Here is a 20,201-nt window from a genome sequence, read left to right as displayed (position 1 = left end):
GGAGAAAGAGGATCCCAAGCAGGCTCCGTGCTATCAGCACAGAGCCCAATGAGGGGCTCAAATTCACCAACCGTTGAGACCTGAGCGGAAATCAAGAGCCGGATATTTAACCGACTGCACCACCCAGGCGCCCCGGAAGAACTTTTCTAAGCCAAACTGAGGTTTCCCTTCAAAGACCTGTTCCCGTCCACACAGGTCTTTAAAATTCTATGCCATAAAAGACTGTACTATACAAAAATGAACTACTGGGACCTCATCAAAATAAAAAGCTTCTGCACAGCAAAGGAAACAATCAGCAAAACTAAAAGGCAACCGACAGAATGGGAGAAGATATTTGCAAATGATATATCAGATAAAGGGTTAGTATCCAAAATCTACAAAGAACTTATCAAACTCAACACCCAAAAAACAAATAATCCAGTGAAGAAATGGGCAGAAGACATGAATAGACACTTCTCCAAAAAGACATACAGACGGTCAACCGACACATGAAAAAATGCTCAACATCACTCATCATCAGGGAAATACAAATCAAAACCACCGTGAGATACCACCTCACACTTGTCAGAAGGGCTAACATTAACAACTCAGGCAACAACAGATGTCGGCGAGGATGCGGAGAAAGAGCATCTCTTCTGCATTGTTGGTGGGAAAGCAAGCTGGTGCAGCCACTCTGGAAAACAGTGTGAAGGTTTCTCAAAAAACTAAAAATAGAACCACCGTACACCCCAGCAATTGCACCACTAAGCATTTACCCACGGGATACAGGTGTGCTGTTTCAAAAGGACACATGCACCCTCATGTTTATAGCAGCAATATCAACAATAGCCAACATATGGAAAGAGCCCAAATGTCCATCAATGGATGAATGGATAAAGAAGATGTGGTGTATGTATATATACAATGGCGTATTACTTGGCAAACAAAACGAATGAAATCTGGCCACGTGCAACTACGTGGATGGAACTGGAGGGTATTATGCTAAGTGAAATTAGTCAGAGAAAGACAAATATCATATGACTTCACTCATATGAGGACTTTAAGAGACAAAACCAATGAACATAAGGGAAGGGAAACAAAAATAATATAAAAACAGGGAGGGAGACAAAACATTAGAGACTCATAAATATGGAGAACAAATTGAAGGTTACAAGAGGGGTTGTGGGAGGGGTTGTGGGAGGGGGATGGGCTAAATGGGTAAGGTGCACTAAGGAATCTACTTCTGAAATCGTTGCACTATATGCTAATTTGGATGTAAATTTTAAAAAATAAAAAATAAAATTAAAAATAAATAATAATAAAAAAAAAATGTGGGGGCGCCTGGGTGGCGCAGTCGGTTAAGCGTCCGACTTCAGCCAGGTCACGATCTCGCGGTCCGTGAGTTCAAGCCCCGCGTCGGGCTCTGGGCTGATGGCTCAGAGCCTGGAGCCTGTTTCTGATTCTGTGTCTCCCTCTCTCTCTGCCCCTCCCCCGTTCATGCTCTGTCTCTCTCTGTCCCAAAAAAATAAATAAACGTTGAAAAAAAAAAAATTAAAAAAAAAAAAAATGTGTACCCTTGACAGGTAGCCTAGCAATTACTGTTCAGTCCACCTAATGATTATTGTAGTAGTCCTCTAAATAGTAAAATGTTCCTAATAAAAAATTACCTACTTAAAAAAAAAAAAGATTCTACTGTAGAACATAAAAATAATTCTCACAGGCTATAAATTCAGTTTCCAGGAGATATGTAAGCTTAAAAAAACCCAATCTCATGAGCAAGCTCAAGACAATCAAAGTTGAGACTAGGACTCCAATTTTTCTAGAAACAACATTCAGCTGCTAAGATGTATTTTTCTCTCTTTAGGACAATGTATTTTCAGTATTTCCAGCTTATTACTTTTTTTTTCCAGCTTATTACTTCTTGTAACATGGCTCTATGTCTGGGATCCACCTGCCAGACAAATTCAGAAGTTTCTCTGTCACCAACAAATCATTTCAAATAACTTCTAAGACATTCCCTTCCCTTAGAGGCCATTTGGGAATCCCTCTTAACTCCTGATTAGTGTGAGCCTTCTTTCATATTCATTTTCTACTTGGAAACTTAAGAATTCTCCAGCATCAGCCTGTGGCACATAAGGGACAAGGACAAATGGACTCTTTGTGCCCACTTCCTAGATCCTGCTCATCCAAACAACTGGGCCAAGTAAATACACTACTATTCAATTATAAATACCTGGAGTATGCATTCTTCCGTATCTGACAAACTTTATTTCAGACCTGTCAAGGACCGGCAGAGCATAGAGGTACACTACCTTGACTTCCTTCCACACCGATTTGCATGCTGGAATAATTATGCCAAACTGTGGCACTAGTTTTCCATTTCCTTTTCTGTAATAACAAAGACCTACTAACCCACCACACTTTGCTTTAAAAGCTAACTAATAAAACCAGTACATGCATGTCGGTCTGCGCTCTGTGAGAGCAGGGTGGAACAGACGCCAGCCCCAGGAATCAGAGAACTCCCAGGGGGCGTGGTCACTGCCCCCCTCACACACACCCTACTGCCTCCGCTCTTTTAATACTCCAAAAGGTGAGGAAAAAATAACTGACAGAAAAATCCCCTATGCAAAAACCCCAACTCTGCAGGAAGGAGGGTGGGTCCCTGTGAATCACCCACTCCTCCTCCTCTTGAAATGCAGCCAGGTGAGTGATTTCTCAACCAAAGACGGCCAACATAAAAGGACACAACACCGCATGGACACCTGAGGGCGCCTGCGGGAAACAAGGCAACAGGAATAGGCACTCGAGAGTGGAGGGGCAGGGAGGCAGAGGGAAGAACGCACAGGCAGGGCAGGCCCCAGCCCAGAGGAGAACGGACACTACCCGTGGGCAGGCAAGTTCTTCTGGGAAGAGGCCCACGGGAAGGCTACAGCGTCTGGAGCTCAGGCAGGAAGGGCAGCGCAGAGCCTGCTGAGGAGGGATGCTGTATTTTCCGGGTGCGGTGGGAAGCCACTGAAGGGTTTTCAGTGAAGGGAGGGAGGTAACCTACATTTCTAAAAGGCTTCAGTGACAGCTACGTGGGAGGGGGGGGGGGCGGGAGTGACCTGGAGTGACCTGGGGCAAGTGGAGAGACCAGTCAGGGGCCACCAGCACCGGCAAGAGGCCCAGAGCTGGCTGGGGACCAGGGAGGTGTGGAAAAGCAGGATGCAGGATTGAGTGCCACAGACGGGAGGCATGGAGAGGGATCAAGGAATGCTCCCCAGTGATCTGGTTTAAGCAACTGAATGTGGGTAGAAAGGATCAAGAGTTCTTGGGGACAGGCTAGGTGACAATCATGTGAGAACAAGTAGCCTCAGTTGTGTCTGATCACTCCTGCTCGGGGACTCGCCAACAGAATGCCTCCTCCTGCCAGGCCCTCCTAAGCAAGCTCCTCCAAGGCCAGCTACATCGAGGGCTCCGCTCTCAACTCACCCCCTTCCCACCCATCCTGCTCCGTTCTGGAACCAGCATATGCACTTCCCTGTCTGTCCTCCAGCCCTGCCTTACCTACAGGCTTCATGACAGCGGGAAGCTGCCTGCACGGTGTCCTGCTGTTTCCCTGGCACTTAGAACAGTGTCTCGCACACACTGGGAACTCAGTCAACGGTTTTTAAGGAAATACATGGGGCTAAAGCCCCTGAACACATGAAGACTGTCTGGAGTTAGAGGGGTGAACCTCCTTGGTTTATGTTCGATTAGATGAACTTTGCTTTTTTCAAAAAAATTTTTTTAGTGTTTATTTATTTTGAGAGAGAGAGCCAGCAGGAGAGGAGCAGAGAGAGAGGGAGAAAGAGGATCCCAAGCAGTTAAAGACAAGTCTGGGGAACCTGGGAACCACAGCTGGAAAATTCTTTTATTTTTCTAATGGTACCTTCTCAAAAATTCCCATCCTGCCAACCAGTTTCAATGTAAACTGTGATATCTCACGAAGGGTTTATTGAAACGGACTGATGGACATTTGGACTTCTGTCCAAGGCACTCTGACCTCCCAGTTCCCTCTGCTGACTTTAATACATACTTCCAGTAGAACCTCACTGTGTTAAAAAGATTTTTTTTTACTCCTTAAGATCTCATTCAATGACTAAAGATTGAATTTTTATAGAAAGTATCTCACCTTGCAAAAATATTAAATCTGAATAGTCATACATCCCCTGGAAATCAAGAAAAAAACACCTCTGAACGTCTACACCAGGTCTCACAACCTTAGCACTACTGACGATTTAGGCCAGATAATTCCATCACGGGGGGGATGTCCTGGGCATTGTAGGACATTTACAGCATCCTGGCCTGCACTCACTAGATATCAGTAGCATTCCCCACCCACCTACCCCTCAGCAAGTTTCTGGGCATTGCCAAATGTCCCCTAGGAGACAAAATTGCCCCCCACCCCCCCATTGAGAACCATTATCCCAGAGACCACGTGGTCTTTTCCTATTATTAATGCAATCAAGGAAATGGATCAAATTCTAAAAATACTCACTTAAAAATAACTGGCCCAAATTACTTCCTATAGTGAAACCGAAAGCAAAACAGGTACTTACACAGGCGCACAAACCATCCTGGTAGGGTTCTGAACCATGACATCAAGAAATGCTAACATTTCCTCTGGAGGGAATCTAGGTCTAAACGTGAGAATCTCTGGAAGGACTGCCTCACACCCCAGATGAGGGAACTTATTACCAAGCCTCTCCATTTCTTTTTTTTTTCCAACGTTTATTTATTTTGGGGACAGAGAGAGAGAGACAGAGCATGAACGGGGGAGGGGCAGAGAGAGAGGGAGACACAGAATCGGAAACAGGCTCCAGGCTCCGAGCCATCAGCCCAGAGCCCGACGCGGGGCTCGAACTCACGGACCGCGAGATCGTGACCTGGCTGGTCGGACGCTCAACTGACTGAGCCACCCAGGCGCCCCATCAAGCCTCTCCATTCATCCGCAGGATGAATGGAGATCCTGCGGGTAAAAAATGCCTGCACTGACCAAAGCCCTTTAGGACACACACAAAAACATGGCCTTGTAGAGTTGTTCTTACGTGTGGAAGACTGGGTCGAACCACAAAAGTGGCTGAATACACGCAGCTCCCTGGTACCTCCTCAGGTCTCCCTGCTCATCGGCCGGGGTAGAGGCCAACGGAAACCTTGGGCAGTTATGGCTTCAGGCCCCAAAACATCCTTGAGGAGGGCTTGTCCGTTGTCTGGGGCTACTTGTCCCACCAAAGGGGCTTCAAGCACCACAGAATTCATGGACTAAGAGCAGCTACAGTCTCATGTGGGCATTCTCTTCCACCTATCACTGTTTTTATGCACATTGCTCTCAACAAAAATGTTAGTAAGTGTTACACGCTTGAAATCACTGGAAACATTTGTAGTATCAGATTTCCACATCAGTTTACCGCAGAGCTTTTGAGGTCGTACCTTTTTCCTACCCATCTCAGAACATTCACACGCAGGGTGCGCATCCAGTGAGTCTCTCGGCCTTCCAAATGCCCCGGATAGGACTGGTGATGATGGAATCCAGAGCAAAATTTTTGATAGTAAGATCAAAACTAGTTGCCAATTACCTAAATTATCTAAACCAAAAGGCACCAAATATACATGTGGAGCAAATACACCCTTAAGGGCCAAAAACAAAAAACAAAAAAACCTGAGGACGAGTAATTAAGGGATTAAAGGTGTGTCAATTTCAACAACGGATTCTGCTCTCTTCCTGTGCTTCTCAGAGGGCAGTGGCATACAAGGGCGCCATGAGAATAAGTGGCACATTTCCTTGTCCTGGAGGGCCAACTTTGATAGGTTTTTAGAGGTTTGTAACATTAGAACAATCTATATAACAAAATGTAAAATTCAGGCTAACTTCTGATAAAACGGATCACAAAAACCCTGTGTTCAGAACAGGCTGCTTCAGGGGCGCTTGGGTGGCTCAGCAGGTAAAGCACCCACCTCTTGATTTCCACTCAGGTCATGTCGCAGTTTGTGGGATCAAGCCCCGCGTTGGGCTCTGACAGCACAGAGCCCTCTTGGGATTCTCTCTCTCTCTACCCCTACTTGCTCGTGCACTCTCTCAAAATAAATAAACTTAAAAAAAAAGAAAAAGAAAGAAGAGCAGGCTGCCTCAGAATGCTGCACTTGTGAGTCACGTGTCCACTCTTCTGTCACTGGGGGCCTCGCGGTGGGAAGCTTGGGACCGCTGATGATTGTCATCCACTACTGAGCATCGAAACCAGCCCAATTATTTCCCTAACCCAGCTCCGTCATGGATCAAAGGAATCCTGAAGAATTTCAGAGAAACCAAGATTCTAAGTCTCCACAGTGAAAAATAAGTCAAGGAGGAGGGGGGAGCTGTTCATAAACGTACACAAGTAAACATGTCTCCAAATTTTTAGCCAAATTTTAAAGCCAACTTTATAGAGTTACCTACTCCAAATCAAGAATTATATCTGTGCATGTTTCTGTGGCACACACAGCAGTCATCAGACATTTAGAAACGTCAACAGAGAGGCTGAGAGAGACCAGAGACTGCCCAGAACCACAATGCTGTGAGAGAGCCCGAGCTACAGGGTCCATACCCTTAACCACCACACCACACTGCCCCCAGGACCACCCTCTCCCCGCACCAGGCTGCACTGGAGGGTGAAAAGTTGAGCACTAACATTCCAAGAGCCCATCATTCTAAATTTTTTATCTTTATTTTAGAGAGATCAAGCAGGGGACAGAGACAGAGGGAGACAGAATCTCAAGCAGGCTCCACACTCAAAACAGAGCCCAATGTGGGCTCAATCCCATGCCCCTGGAACCTGAGTGGAAATCAAGAGTCTGATGCTCACCCGACGGGAGTCACTCAAGCGCCCTGCAGAAACCTAACATTATCAGCATAAAGGTCCTTCATACCCACAAGAACCCCACGCCCTCGGGGCACCTGGTGGCTCAGTGGGTTGGCCTCCCAACTCTTGATCTTGGCTCAGATCATGATCTCACAGTTCGTGGATTCGAGCCCCACGCCGGGCTCTGTGCTGACAGCTCAGAGCCTGCTTGGGATTCTCTCTCCCTCCCTCCCTCTGCCTTTCTCAAAATAAATAAATAGACTTAAAAAACAAAAAAGCCAGAATCCCACCATCTCTATAAAAGCTTGCCAGGGGGTCAGACCGGGCCTCTTGGCTTGAAATGTTATTAAATAGGTTCTTTTAGAAAACCTTCCACATTTTCTCTTTCTAGGACTAATTACTAAGCTCTTGGTCAGCAGGGACCATGTCATATGCACACTGCCACTACCGTGACGTCCAGCCCAGATACATGCACAGGGTGGATGATGGATACTTACCTGCAGATTCAATTTACTTATGATTTATGGAAAATACTGGATTATTGGAAGAATAAAGTCTGGTATGCCAAATATAAAGGTGCTGGGAAAACAAAGGAACCAGATGGGGAGTATAAACACACAAATGGAGGCATTGCAAGGGAATTAATAGCTGCATTTGCTGGATGTCTGCTAACTGCCAGGAGTTTTACATACACCCTGACCTGTTAATATGGTATATGCTGACTCCCTCGAACTACCTATCGGCTGAATCTCCTCAGCTCCATAATCTCTTAATCCAAAACCAAAGCCAGATGTGTTCAGAATGTAGAGTTTTGAGGGTTTTAGGAAGGAAATGCTGTGTATGTATATCACGTACTACTCATGCTCCCAGTGAAGTCGGGAACAGCACCCATAAGAAAACACATCCATCAAGAGTCTGCAGTGAAATGCAGGAATATTCACACTAAGTGGGGCAGAGAGTACGCGTAGCATCACATCAGCGTGGCTCAGGTTTTGGCACCGAATGTATGACGAGACCACTCCATTTCAGAGGCGCCCTCTGGGGCTTCCCAGTCGCGGCTGGGAGCTGGGTGCCTGCATTACTGTCCTCATTTCATGAGCAGGGACCCGAGGCTCAGGAAGGTCAAGAAACTTGCTCAAGTTCACACAAGCCGAGGAGAGGCAGGCTTTGGAACCTTGCTTCTCTGGCCCGAAGCCTGCATGGGGCTTCACGCACGTGCGCAAGCCCATCCCGAAACCCTGAAAAGTCTACCAGGGTGCAGACTGGGAAGCAGCAGGCCTGAGGGAGGGCCTGTGATCCTGCATTTCCGAGGCACGTGCAAAGGTGCCGCTGATGGAGTCGTCCTCTGTGGAAGAAGTGAGCTGCTTCCACTAAACCCCAGGCTCTCAGCCCTGGCTGACACTGGGTGTCAGCATCCCCTCGGGACTCGACAAAGATAACCATTAATCTGATTTCTGGGGTCTTAACTGGCTGAAATCATCTGAAGTTGGGTCTCCAGCTTCTGTGCTTCTCTCTAATAACTGTAATGTGCAGCCGGGATTCAGAACCGCTGACATGAAAGCATGAAGAGAAAAGAAATCAACGCTAAAGCAAGACTCGTGAGAAGGCAGCCCACAAGCCCCGTCAGGAGCTGCAGCGCAGTCCCCGTGCTCCGCCAGGGGGTCTGGGAGGCTTCTGCCAGTGACCAGGAACTGTGACTAAATGCCTTAGGGATGGAGTATCCCAGCCATCTCTGGCTCTGTGGGCATCCCCCTTCCCCACGAAACCACTGAAACCCGAGACTCACCACACCAAAGGCCAAGTCTTACCGGACGGCCACGCACCAGCGTGAAACAAGGAGGTGCCACTGCCTGCCAGCCTGACAGAAACAAATACTTACTAGAAGACTACGTGAAAAGAAGTTCTAACTTTTGTGCCATGGCTACACGACGGTATGAACTGATGAACTGAGTGGAATCTGCACACATCCAATAAGCTGTGGATTTTAAGTTATGCTCACTGAATCCTCAGATCGAAAGGGACGTTAGAGGTCAAGCAGCCTGCTCCTCCCACAGATGTCTGCCGGCCTCCACTGAACACACCCATCAAGAAGGACCAGGAACAGGGGCGCCTGGGTGGCTCAGTCAGTTAAGTATCTGACTTCGGCTCAGGTCATGATCTCATGGTTCGTGAGTTCAAGCTTCACACGGGGCTCTGTGCTGACAGCTCAGAGCCTGGAGCCTGCTTCCGATTCTGGGTCTCCCTCTCTCTCTGTCCCTCCCCCCACTCGTACTGTGCCTCTCCCTCTCAAAAATGAATAAACATTAAAAAAAAAAAACAAAAAAAAAAAACAGGAGGACCAGGAACAGGCCTTCCACAATGCAAATGTGCCCCCTAATGCCACCTGAACTCAAATTCTGCTTCCAAAATTCTAAGTCAGCCACCATCTGCCACTGCCACTATAAGGCCATTTCTGGTACGACACGAATGCGTTCCAGCCAGCAACACCCCGTCAGTTCTCTGGAGAGGCTAGTTTGGTAAAATCCCTCATGAAAACTGAACAAGAGTCCTATTCCAACTGGAGCATTAGCTTGCCGACTTACTCACTCATCCTGTAACCTGCACATACACGCACCCCCCCACCCCCCACTTTGGGTTCTATTGCTTTGCAGGCCATACAGGGATTCTCGGGACTGCCACCACCTAGATTTCAATAGACCAGAGAGTAGTTGCCTGGGGCCTTGGGACCACAACCCCAAACCGAGAAGGGGCCGACCTTCACTGCCAAGGATCCAGAAAGCAGGGAATCAAACCAAAGAGGATTATTCTCAAGCCTTAAGATCTAGCGGAATTTGCCTTGCTAAGTTGTGGAAGTGCTTTGGACCTGCCATCCGGTCCTTCTTTCCTAGTTCTCGCTTTTGGAGCAGGAACAGCTATCCTGTGCCTGCCCCCACCATTGTACTTTGGAAGTGGTTTCACAGGTTCACAGCTGAACAGGAATTTTGTCTCAAGGTGAATCATACCTCGAGTCTCACCCACATTTGATTTAGATGACATCTAGGTAAACCTTTGGACTTTAGAGGTTATAACTGGGACTAACAGACTTTTGGGCTGTTGAGATGGAATGCATATATTCTGCATGTTAGAAGGACATGAATTTGAGGGGTGGGGGGCAGAATACTACATACGGTCTGAGTTATGCCCCCTCAAAATTCATATGGCAGAACTCTAACCCCTACTATGGTGGCATCTGGAGATGGGCCTATGGGAGGTAATTACGGGCTCTAATAAGAGACAGTAGAAGGGCGTCTGAGTGGCTCAGTTGGTTAAGCATCCGACTTCGGCTCAGGTCATGATCCCACGGTTATGGAGTTCAAACCCCTCATCGGGCTCTATGCTGACAGCTCAGAGCCTGGAGCCTGCTTCCGATTCTGGGTCTTCCTCTCTCTACCCCTCCCGTGCTCTCTCTCTCTCTCAAATATAAATAAATAAACACTAGAAGAGACAGAAGAGAGCATGCTTCCTGTCACCCTCTCCCCACCATGTGAGGACACAGTCAAATGGCAACCATCTGCAAGCCAGAAGAGAGCCCTCACCGGAAACTGAACTGGCCTGCACCTCATCTTGGGCTTTGAGCCTCCAGAACTCTGAGAGATAAATTCCTTTGTACCAGCCTGTGGTACTTTGTTATGACAGCCTGAGCTGGCTAATACATGCCTCTTTCATAAAGTATAATGTTCTAGATTGAAACGCACAGTCTGAATTTTTTGAGAACACAGAGAATGTCTCACTTAGTATCATGCACGCATATCTACCTAGCATGACTGGCATCCATGAAATCTCTATAGAAGTTTGCGGCACTAAACTGACTTTGGTCAGTGTTCATTTATATGTTGCTCTTCCTTATACATATACTTAACAAAAACGTGCAGAAAAATACCGACCACCTAAATACACGCTGAAACAGTCGATGTCTGATGGACATATGCTCTATCTTCTCTTTTCCAGGTTGAAAACTGCAAGTTCCTTTAACCTTAAATACCATCTTTTGTGTTTCTGGTGAATTTTTTAAAGCCGATTATTTTACCTTCACAACAGCCATGACACCATTATCCCTATCTGCCATGAAAGGAGATAGGGTTTCAAAGGTTGAACTTGCTCAGGGTCTCAAAGGCTGGTGGGGCCTAGCCTGCAGGCCCCTGACTCCTACGTAAATCTCTTCCCTCCACCGCAGGGAGGCCACCAGCTCTACCCAAACTTTCCAGCCTCTGGCTGCCAACAAGTACTCTTCCTGCCTTCTCCCATTCTATGTAATTTAGAAACTTTCACATTTGTAGTGTTACACTTAGAAGAACAGAATGTCAAAGTTTTAAGAGACTTTTACTATATGCAGAATCGGGACCTCTATGAAGAGGCCTCACAGACAACTGTTTCAGGTGAAATATATAAGTGACTAAAACCTGATGCAGTTCCCAAGAACCGTAAGACAAAAAGCGAGGGTAACTATCTTCATTCACCTTAACACAAAGAAATGCCTCGTTTACATGAACCAGGACAGGGGAGCCAGACAACATGAACAACTGTGTGAAATGCCGCTGTCCTGTCCCCACCCTCCCTGTCTCGCTTTCCACCTCCCCAGTCCTCTAGTTTCATGACCCTTCTTCAGCCCCTATGCTGCTCACCCCCAGGCCACAGTCACCACATGTGGTGTAGAGAATCTTGGAGGCAATGGTGAATGAAAAAGGTAAAGCAGCAACCCCAAAGATTTGCAGAGAGTAATCATTCTTTCCTTGACGATATGCCAGAAGTCAGCACACTTACAGAGTTCATAAAAAGAACAGAATGAGGAATGGGCGTGCCCGCGTGTGCGTGGCACACACGTGTGCGTGCGTGTGTGTGTGTATAAAACTTGACTGCTGTAGGGAGGGAGACAAAACATAAGAGACTCTTAAATATGGAGAGCAAACAGAGGGTTACTGGAGGGGTTGTGGGAGGGGGGATGGGCTAAATGGGTAAGGGGCAAGAAGGAATCTACTCCTGAAATCATCGTTGTACTATATGCTAATTAATTTGGATATAAATTTTTTAAAAATAAATAAAAAAAAAATTTGACCGCTGTAAAAGTGCTCAGGCCATCTAGACCACAGGCTCTTGACCTCAGGCATGACACAAGGGGACTCAGGAACTCCCAGGACTCCCTGAAAATTCACGCACCTGTCACTCCTGTGTATCACCCATAAAGACGCTGACTCTCTTCATTCATGCCTACTTTGGACAGGAGGTAAGATGCCCAGCAGTGACGGTTGTTGAGGAACAAAGGCGCAGTAAGCTTGGGAAGCTCACCTGGAAGCCAGCCTCCTGGCCAGGGGTACTGGAATCACAACCCTGTAGCAGGCGGGGCTCTGGGAGCTCCGGTGCGGGTGCGGGTGCGGGTGCAGCCAGCGGGCGCGTGGGGGAACACGACACGACTCGCACAGCTCCTCCCTCTCCACCCTCATCAGCCCCCATACAGAGGCAGATTTCTTGTTTCATTATTTAAATTCACTCTCACTCTTCTATGACCTCATCACATTTGCTTGCTCAAATAGTGTTGCAACAATCAGCTGAGAAAGGCTGAGAAAGCACAGTTTACAGAAAATGAGATTTCCATGTTACAACTAACGCATACACACCTCCTCACATGCTATCAAATTATCCCACACTTTTCTACATAAACAGCCGTAACTTAATTCTAATAAGTCTCTAGGGGTTTTACTAGAATGATCTAGGGTGAACAACAGGAAATTTAGGATATGTAGGCTTACTAATATTTTCTCAATGAAGCTTTTTTTTAAGAACAGAGAGAGATATGGGGCACCTGGGTGGCTCAGTCAGTTGAGCATCTGATTTTGGCTCAGGTCATGATCTCGCAGTTCGTGAGTTCGAGCCCCGTGTCAGGCTCTGTGCTGACAGCTCAGAGCCTGGAGCTGCTTCAGATTCTGTCTCTCCCTCTCTCTCTGCCCCTCCCCCACTTATGCTCTATCTCTCTCTGTCTCTCAAAACTACATAAACATTAAAAATCAAAAAAAAAAAAAAAGAACCAAGAGAGATATAAGTTTAAACTCCATAATACTCTTCAAAATGAAAGTGAATTTTCAAGTAATTTTTAAGACGAACGAATAGGAAGGGAAAATATATAGACCCAAAGTTGTACTTGAAAAACTGACAGATGATCAAGGATTTCTGCTGATTAAGTAAATAAAACATACTTTTTAAATGTTTGTGTGTGTGGTTATTTTTTAATTTACTTGAGAGAGGGTGAGTGTGAGTGTGGGAGGGACAAAGAGAAAGAGGGAGAGAGAGAATTCCAAGCAGGCTCCACGCTATCAGCTTAGAGCCCAACGTGGGGCTCAAACCCATGAACCATGAGATCATGACCTGAGCTGAAGTCACGAGTTGGACACTTAACCAACTGAGCCACCCAGGTGCTCCAAACATATATTTTACTACATTTTATGAATTACCATTTTATGAATGGGTGTATTTCAAAATTTTATTCATGAATTCTTGGTTCAGAAGACAGAATGCATTTTCTCACAGAAAACAGGTAACACAGCAGTTGGGGTTTCCATTTTAGCCCACAAAAGCCTGTCTTATGAAGCATACACAACATACACTGTTGATAGCACTGGAATCAAACCACAACATGTGCAGTGGCTTAAAGATGGCCACAAACAGACACTCCTTTCAACAAGAGATAAGCAATGTGTCTCCTCTCCCTAAACCTGGGAGTACCTCGCAGGTTCTTTGATCAATAGAACACAGTAGGAATAACACGAACACTAATCTGTCAGCCTCTGCTTCCTCTCCTAAAAAACTCATTGTAGGAATCCTAGGCTGTCATGTAAGAAATCCGACCACCCTAGCAGAGAGGCCATCTGCAGAGGCCCTGACAGTACATGGAAAGGAAGAACCACTAAAAGCTAGGCCTTCCAACCATCCAGTCATGGGAGCATAGCCATGCTGGACCTCCACACCAGACGCCAGATAAACACCAGTGAGTGACCTTGGCTAATGCCACACAGAGCAGAAGAATCACCCAGCTGAACCCTGCCTGATCAACCCACAGAACCATAAGATCTAATAACAGATTACTGCTGGTTTAGGTCACTAATACTTAGGGCAGTTTGTTATTCAACTATCATTATCTGGAACAATCTGTGGCTTTTTCACAAAGCGACAGGCACATCTCTCTCTTGTCCTGGCATCAGGAATAGTGTCCCCTCCTTCATTCTCCACTGGTAGACACAGAGTTATGGTGGTAGTATCAGCCAGGATTTTCCCAGTGATAAGCTATGACGGGCAGCCTTGTATTGTGGAGGTATGCGGCATGATCATCGTCATCCTGTCTGCCTGAAAACTCTCCTAAATTTTTCTTTTTTTTTAATTTTTTTTTTCAACGTTTATTTATTTTTGGGACAGAGAGAGACAGAGCATGAATGGGGGAGGGGCAGAGAGAGAGGGAGACACAGAATTGGAAACAGGCTCCAGGCTCTGAGCCATCAGCCCAGAGCCCGACGCGGGGCTCGAACTCCCGGACCACGAGATCGTGACCTGGCTGAAGTCGGACGCTTAACCGACTGCGCCACCCAGGCGCCCCATCTCCTAAATTTTTCTATACATGGAAGAGAGGACAGGTTTCAAAATTCTGAAGAAGCCTGATGTCCAGTCAAAATGCAGTTGGTAACCTGATACAAAAGCCAGACAAGGATACCACAAAAAAACTAAAAACCCATATCCCTTATGAATATAGATGTAAAAACCTCAACAAAATAGGAGCAAATCACATATAACAAGACATTAAGATGATTATACACCGGGACAAGGTGAGATTTATCCCAGGAAAGCAAAGGTAGTTCAACATGCAGAAATCTATTAATGTAAAACACCACACTCAGAATAAAGAGGGGAAAAAACCCACATGATCCTACCAATAGAAACACAGAAAGCATCTGACAAAAATCAGCATCCTTTCATGATGAAATGCTCAGCCAACTATGAATTGAAGAGAATGTCCTTAAAATGAAAAGGGCATTTCTTTAAAACAAAAACAAAAACGAAATAAAACCCACACCTAACTTCATAATCGATGGTGAAAGATTGTATGTAAACGTTCCCCTGATACCAGGAACAAGATAAGGATGTCTGCTTTCACTACTGCTGTTCAACACTCTAGTAAAAGTGCTAGCCAGAGCAATTAGGCAAGAAAAAGGAAATAAAAGGATAAAAGGAAAGAAAAAGATAAACGATATTTGTACATGACATGATTCTATATATAGAAAATCTATATACGTAGAAAACCCCCCCTGGGGCACCTGAGTGGCTTGGTTAAGTGTCCGACTCCTGGTTTCGGCTCAGGTCATGATCTCACAGTTCTTGGGTTCCAGCCCCGCATCGGGCTCTGCACTGACAGCACACAGCCTGCTTGGGATTCACTGTCTCTGCCTGTCTGTCTCTCTCTCTCTGTCCCTCCCCTGCTTGCTCATTCTCTCTCACAATAAACAAACATTAAAAACACTTTTAAAAAAATCCCCAAAACTACTAGAAAAATAATAACCAAATTCAGCAAAGTCTGGGTATATGGTCACCACACGAAAATCAATTGTGTTTTTATACACTAGCAATGAAAAATCTTAAAATTAAGGAAACAATTCTGTGTACAATAACATCCAAAAGAACAAAATACCTGGGAATAAATTTAACCAAGGAGGTAGATTTATACATTGACACTACAAAATCTTGCTAAAAGAAATTAAAGATGTAAATAAGTAGAAAGACACCCACAGTCATGGATTTGAACACTTAGCAGTGTTACAATGGCAACTCCCCAAAACAGATTCAATGCAATCCCTATCAAAATTCCAACGACCTCTTTTTGCAGTGAGAGAAAAACTGATTCTCAAATGAACATGAAGCTGCAAGGGGTCTCAAGTAGCTAAAGCAATAATGAAAAAGAAAAATAAAATTGAAAGACTCATACTTCTCTTACTACTTCAAAACTTTCTACAAAGCTACAGGATTCAGAACAGTGTGCCACTGGCAAAAGGAAAGGCATACAGACTGATAAAACAGAACTGAGAGTTGAAAAATAGATTCAAACATCTATGGCCAGCTGATTTCCAACAAAGGTACCAAGACCACCTGATGAGGAAAGAACAGTCTCTTCAACAAATGGTGCTGAGACAAGTGTATAACCACATACAAAAGAATGAAGTGGGACTCCCACTTCACTTCATATACAAATATTAACTCAAAATGGATGGATTAAAGACCTAAATGTAAGAGTCAAAACTATATAACATAGGGGTAAATCCTCATGACCTCAGATTTGTCCATGGACTCTCATATTTGATACCAAAAGCACAAGCAACAGAAAGAAAAGAAATGGATCAACTGGAATTAACAAAAGTAAGAATTTTTGTGCACCAAAGGACCTTATTAAGAATCTAAAAAAAAGACCTACAGAATGGGAGGAAATATTTGTCAACCACATATTTACTAAGGGTTTAATAGTCAAAATACATAAAGAACTCCTGGGGCACCTGTGCGGCTCAGTTGGTTGAGCATCCGGCTCTTGATCTCCACTCAGGTCATGATCTTGTGATCTGTGAGATCAAGCCCCATGTCCAGCTCTGTGCTAACGGTGCAGCGCCTGCCTGGGATTCTCTCTCACCCCGCCCCTCCCTCCCTCACTCACTCACTCACTCACACACACACACATACACACACTCTCTCTCTCTCAAAAATGAAACAGATTAAGTATATATGTATACACGTGTATGTGTACATATATATATATATATATACACACGTGTATACATATGCACGTATGTGTGTGTATATATATATACACACACATACGTGTGTGTGTGTATATATATATACACACACACATACATGTGTGTGTGTGTATATATATATATACACACACATATATATAACCCTTACAATTCAACAACAAAAAGATAAACAACCCAATTAAAACATGAGCAAAGGGCTTAAGTGCACATCACTCCAAAAAAGATATAAATTAAAAGATGTTCAGTATCACTGGCCATTAAGGAAATACAAAACTACACTGAAGATACTACTTTATATACACTAGACTAGCTTAGATAGATAAATGTTGCAATGATGTACAGAAATTGGAACCCTAGGACGTCTGTGGTGGGAATAAGTTAAACACAGAATTATTACCATATGACCTAGCAATTCCATTCCTAGGTATTTCACCCAAGAGAAATGAAAACACATGTCTACACAGAAACTTACACAAATTATTCATCATAGCCAAAAGAGGAAAACAATCCAAATGTCCATCGCTGGATGAATGGATAAATAACTTGTGATATATACACAGGATGGAATATTATTCAGCCATAAAAAGGAACAAAACACTTATACATGCTATAATTTAGATATACCTCAAAAACCAAGTGAAAGAAGCTAGACATTAAAGGTCACCTGTTGTATGACTCCTTTTATATGAAATGGCTAGAACAGGCAAATCCATAGAGACAGGAAGCAGATGAGAGGTTACCAGGGGTTGGGAGGAAGACAGAATAAGGAATGATCACTTAATGCATAAGGTTTTTCTATGGGATGATGAAAAAGGTTTGAAATTAGAGAGAGCTGGTGGTTGCACAGCATTGTGAATATGCTAAATACCACTGAAATGTACATTCTAAAACGGTTAATTGTATGTTAATGTGAATTTTGCCTCGATAAAAGAAAATGTGGTTAGGCTACAGTATACTGATTCATCCATACAAACACCTGAGTACCTACCACACTCCAGGCTCTCTCCTAGTACACGGGTTAAGATGATGAACAAAACTTTTCTGTTACAAATTTAAAAAGCAAGGTAAGAGACTAGAGAGTGAGTGTGGCCTATTTTAGTTAGGGTGTTCAGGGAAGACCTCCTGAAAGAAGTGACATTTGAACAGAGATGAGGACGAACTGAAGAAAATTATTCTGCTAAATAACAGAAAAAATAATCTACTGAAATTAAAACATGAATTTTAATTTATCAAAAATCATCACAGGCAAAAAAGTCCTTTTCTACAAATCATTTTACTCTTTATTATGAGTAACACGCTGCTTCTACATTTACCTGCAGGGTAGTCTCCCAGGGCCAAGCCACACTCCCAAGACAGCCTGTCATTCCCCTTGCTAACAAGGCAGGTTTTCCCTTTAGGAAATCACTCAGGAAAGGAAAGAGGGAAAGGCATTAGCACTTATGATATGCTGGGTTCTCACATTCACTCACATTCTCACTTCTATTCCTCACAATTACCTTTCCATGGCTAAGAAAAATTAAGGTTCACAAAGGATAAGTAAGCTAAACGAAGGACCAGAATTCAAATCAGGCCTGATTTCAGACCCATACTCCTCCCATACATAAATGTCTCATTGTTACTGAGCGCATCTTAGGCCACACCGAAAATATGATGAAGTGACCCTGTCCTTGAGAAGCTTGTCATCTCAACAACAGAGACACATCCAAGATGTACCAGAACATTCCTCAACCTGAAGAAGGCACAACAGGCTCCAGGAACATGAGGCCCTTGCTATCCAATACCATGGCATGCACCCAAGAAGTCTAACTCATGTTAAGAACTAAGGAATCTACCCTGTATCACTCCAGGAACCTGACCTTGTGGCCTTGGGGCCTAGATGTGTGCCAGTATTCACAACCCTTCCTGGAGCAGATACAGATAGATGTCCATGAAACAAGCCTCCCCCTCTCAACCCAGCCATCACTGACCCTTCCCAGTTCTGTGTTCAAAACTTTACAGTGGCTCTAGCAGAAGAGCCACTTACAATCTTCTCCAAAAGAGTCAACAACATCATTTCCTCGCTAATTGTGGAGAAGGCTTCTTTGCCTTTAACTTATATTCCCGTAAGTAATCCGTAGTCATAATTAAATTCCAGATGAATGGGTAGAAATTTGACTGTGCTGGACTGCAAGCGTTATGCTCTCTACAGAGTGACCAGGCACCGGGGACTTGTTCACCACTAACAAGCTAATGCTTGTAAAACCTTCTAAAAACATAATGACTAAACACTATCATTATTACTTGACTACCCGTTTAAATGTAAATTAAGAGAGGGAAAGGGGAAAGAAAACACATTAGTAAATCAGGTTTGGGACTGCTACTCAGCAAGATGTAAGCAACATCTGAACCACAGGGGTAAAGAACATCTTAACTGAATTTGTTAAAGGATACTGAATGTAATGTTGCTGCTATAAGAAAATAACTCAAAACAGAAAGAAGAAATGGAGGGAATACCAGCTAGAAAAATGAGTCAATGAAGGCAAAACAGATGTTAGAAGGAAAGGCTACAGGAAAAAACATATGCTGGAAAAATACATAATTTATTTAAAAAGTACTATTTACCAGCAAAACTAAAACGTTAGAATCTGAAAGCAAAACTAAAAAGTCTAGAATGTGAACAAAATCCAAAACAGGACTGTAACTCAGCTTAAACTGACCACGCGGCACAGTAATGAAAACAGGAACTCTGGAGTCCAACAGGCCTATCGCTCTTCACTGTTCTCATCTGTAAAATGGGAATTACTCTTACTCCAAGTTAGGCTGGCACAGAGGTGGCACCCAAAGGCAGCCAGTGCCCTGTTCCCAATCACTCTCCCCGACACAGCCACAGGGAGCGCCTTCAGACTCTGACACGCAACTCCGCCAGCCACTGCCTCCCTGTCTCTTCTGCGAGCTTGCTGATGGTCGTCCTCCCTGGGAAACACCTCCTAACCCCGCAGTCCAAGTGACACGGCTCCCCCCCCCCCCCCCCCGCTCTCTCAGCACCTCCGTTCTACCCGCACAGGGCCTACCCAGTGGCTTTTCCGGCTCACCATCTTCCATAAGCTCCTCGAGGATGGTGATCAGACAGCAGTTTACTTGACTACTCAGATTTGACAGCTAGCACAGCTCCGGAGTAGGCTCTCAAAAATGTGTGCTGATCAAAGAAGTCTCAATTATCCCAAGTCAGAATAGAGACCAAGCAGCTTCCCTGGGGGGAAATCTTGAAAAGTACAACATATAAGGAAAAAAATCTGTACTCTGGGTGAATAGTCCATGCTTTGCCATTATCCAACTTGGGACAGTTATTCAGCCAAACATTCCGAGCCTTTCATATAAAAAAAGAGGGAATTCAACTAGAAAGTTTCCGTGGTCCCTACCACAGGCAAGGGCATATTATGTCTACATTCTAAGACTTGAACATTCTTACTCTACTACACCTTGATCCTCCATGTTAACATCGTAGAATGCTTTATTGTCCATTTCACTCTTAACAAGCACGTGATGTGCATGGTGCTTTCTGCCTCAT

At 44.6% G+C, this 20,201-nt stretch overlaps 1 protein-coding gene across 1 annotated transcript in view; it reads right to left on the bottom strand.

The window, feature by feature from the left end:
- TRAF3 (TNF receptor associated factor 3) overlaps nt 1-19,964 on the bottom strand; it is a 113,892-nt gene extending 93,928 nt beyond the window's left edge. Inside the window, exon 1 of the mRNA XM_040478299.1 lies at nt 17,968-19,964. The gene's annotated coding sequence lies outside the window, so the exon portion shown is untranslated. The remainder of the gene's footprint in view (nt 1-17,967) is intronic.
- Nucleotides 19,965-20,201: the final 237 nt, after the last annotated feature.

Source organism: Herpailurus yagouaroundi, unplaced genomic scaffold (genome assembly GCF_014898765.1).
Source record: "Herpailurus yagouaroundi ecotype Mexico unplaced genomic scaffold, PumYag 141, whole genome shotgun sequence".
Taxonomy (NCBI): domain Eukaryota; kingdom Metazoa; phylum Chordata; class Mammalia; order Carnivora; family Felidae; genus Herpailurus; species Herpailurus yagouaroundi.
Note: the sequence above shows the minus strand (reverse complement) of the source record. Positions and strands in the feature narration are given on the sequence as shown.